Genomic DNA, 3,123 nt, shown 5'->3' with positions numbered 1-3,123 from the left:
CAGCTGGAGAAGTTGAGGAACATCATTCCGTTCGAGCAGATGACCATTGAGGACTTGAATGAAGCTTTCCCGGAAACCAAGTTAGACAAGACCAAGTATCCCTACTGGCCTCACCAGCCAATTGAAAACTTATAAACCTGAGTCTGGCAGGGAGAGCCGGCCCTGCAACCGCAAACTCGGAACATTAAAAATAAGAGAGATCCAAAAAACAAAAAAAAAATAAAAAAATAAAACACCTCAGACCAGATCCTGACAAATAATTTCCCATACCAAGGCCCGAACTGAAAAACCACCACAGGTAACTCTGAAGCATGCCCTTGCCCACAAGGACCTGTGCTGACATAAAATCTACTTTTCATTGCTTCTCTTTATATTTGCTAAATGAATAAGGAGAAAATGCATTGCTTCTGTCTGGATGTATATAACTTGGTTTTGGTTTTTTATTAAACTGTATTTGTTTCTGCATATATAATTGACATAAAAAATTACCACGATCAACTGGGATTCATAAGAGGTATGCAAGGATGCTCTGCCTGGGGCAGCTGAGCCTCAGAGGTGGCAGAATGGGAGCAGCGGAGGAGGGGCGGACTTCTTAGACTCCTTGTACTCTTCTCCTTTCTCCAAAACCAGAGGAGTGGATTGCTCTCCCCTGGGGAAAGTAATTGGATTCTGGACTCCCTCCAGCTGGGATCAGGGGAAATCTGTGGCTGAGGCTGTAGCCTGGGAGGGGTGGGTGGAAGGGAAAGGTGGGGAGCAACCGCTGGGGAGGGAAACTCTGAGAAAACACCCCTGTGTCCTTGTTTATGTGCTTGTTTCTCTATGGGTTGCAGTGGAGAGGTGGGAGATAGGAGAGATCAATGGACATTGGACCCAGCTCCTTTTTCTGCTTAGTTTGTGACTCATGCACCCTCCAGATTGCCATCGCCATTCACTTGGTTGCTGATACCTAAGAGGAGAAACACCTTTGAATCATGAAGCTTCCAGTCAACCATTAGTCCTTTTTCTTCTCAAAGATATTCTCAGAGTTGTGGGGGAAAGGAAGAAAGACAATGTTACCATATCCGGGAATGGTAAAGCCTCATATTAACAGTGCTGCTCTGGGGGAAAAAACCATTCTTATCAAGATCATTAAAATAAGCTTAGAAGCAGGAGTGGCATCCACTTCCGTAATAGCTTGCCTCTGGAAACCCTATGAACCTGGAGAAAGGATGAAAGTTCACACAAGTGTTGAGGACTTTTGTTCATAGGGTCACTATGAGTCGCCTATGACTCAAGGGCACTTAACAGCAACAGCAACATGCAAGGATGGTTCAACATAAGAGAAATCATTAACGTTAAATCGTCACATTAACAAATAAAAAGAACCACCTGATCCTAGCAATTGATGCAGAAAGGCATTTGACAAAATCCAACATCCTTTCTTGATCAAAACACTCAGCAAAATTGGAAAAGAAGATAATTTCCTCAACACTGTGAAAATATATATGCAAAACCAAGAGACAATATCATTCTCAGTGGAGTAAGACTAAAAGCATTCTCCTTGCAAACAAGGACCAGAATTGAAAACTCATAAAAACACTTTCACCAGGCCTATTGAATATTGTAATGGAAGCAATTGCTAGGGAAATATCTACAGCAAGGGAAGGAAATAAAAGACATACAAATCAGCAAAGACATGGTGAAATGGTCACTAAATGCAGGTGCTATGATAATGTCCACAGAAAATGCCTAGGACTCAACAACAACAGCAACTGTTAGAGTTAGTAGACCAATTTAGTAGAGAAAGCAATACCATTTATAATAGCCAACCACAAACTGAGTTACTTAGAAATAAACCTAAATAGAGACCCAAAAGATCTTTTCAAAGAAACTACAAAATAATTCTGTGAGACACAATAAATGACCTTAAAAAATGGGAAAACGTACCCTGTTCATGAATAGGAAGACTCAATATCATGAAAACTACAATCCTGCCAAAATAATTTGCATGCTTAATACAATGTGTTTTGTTGTTGATTGAGACAGATTGGACTGGCAGAGCAGGAGATTGCTCCTCCTTCTCCAGTGGAGCATCTGGTGGATTCGAACCACACACCTTTGGGATATTAGCACAGCTTCTTGCCACTAGGCCACCAGAGCTCCCCTAATGCAATCTTAATACAGATACCAAATTTCTTTTTTTAAAAATTTTTATTATTTTGTGTATGTGCACTGTCAAATTGGATCTGACTGGTACAGGGGGAGATTGTTCCTCCTTCTCCAGCATAGCCTTTGGTGGATTTGAACTGCGTACCTCTGGGATTGCAGTCAAATTTGTTTGAAGAGGAAAGAAATCACAAAGCCCTTCTGAAAAACAAGAATGAAGTGGGAGGCATAGCACTCTCTGATCTAAAAATCTCCTATACAGCTACAATAACCAAAACAGCATGGTACTGGTACAATGACAGGCACATGGACCAATGGAACAGAATTGGAAACTCAGTAATGAACCCATCTATCCATAGTCCCCTGATAATCGACAAGGTGGGAAATATATCTATCAAATGGGGAAATGACAACCTCATCAACAAGTGGTGCTGGCATAACGGACTACCACCTGGAGAGCTGAACCAGGATCCACATCTCACACCATACACAAAAATCAACTCAAGGTGGATCAGAGACCTGGGGTAAAGCACCAAACCATAAACATCATAAAACACAAATAGGTACCAAGCCTAAAAGGCCTCTCCTATGGTATAAAGAAGCTGACAAATATTTCAAATACACCATCAGGAGAGGATAAAATTGATGAATGGGACCTTCTAAAGATTAAATCCCTGTGCTCATCAAAAACTTTTCCCAATGGGGTAAAAAGAAAACCTGCTGACTAGGAAAAATCATTTGGTAATACTTTGCAACTCCTTAACTTCTTGATTTCTTCCCTTTGCGTTGGCTTCTCTGTATTCTAGTTCAATATTCAGAGTCTCTCCTGACATCTGTTTTGCTCTTTTCTTCTTCTATATTTGTAATGACCTTTTGCAGTCTTCGTGGGTGATACTCTTTTTTTTTCTTTTATTATTTTTTTCTATATTTTATTAATTTTCATAAACATTTACAGAGATTTTGGGTTTCCATTCATTC

This window comes from Elephantulus edwardii, unplaced genomic scaffold (genome assembly GCF_000299155.1).
Source record: "Elephantulus edwardii isolate Elephantulus edwardi_28Jun2011 unplaced genomic scaffold, EleEdw1.0 scaffold00249, whole genome shotgun sequence".
Taxonomy (NCBI): Eukaryota; Metazoa; Chordata; class Mammalia; order Macroscelidea; family Macroscelididae; genus Elephantulus; species Elephantulus edwardii.
Note: the sequence above shows the minus strand (reverse complement) of the source record.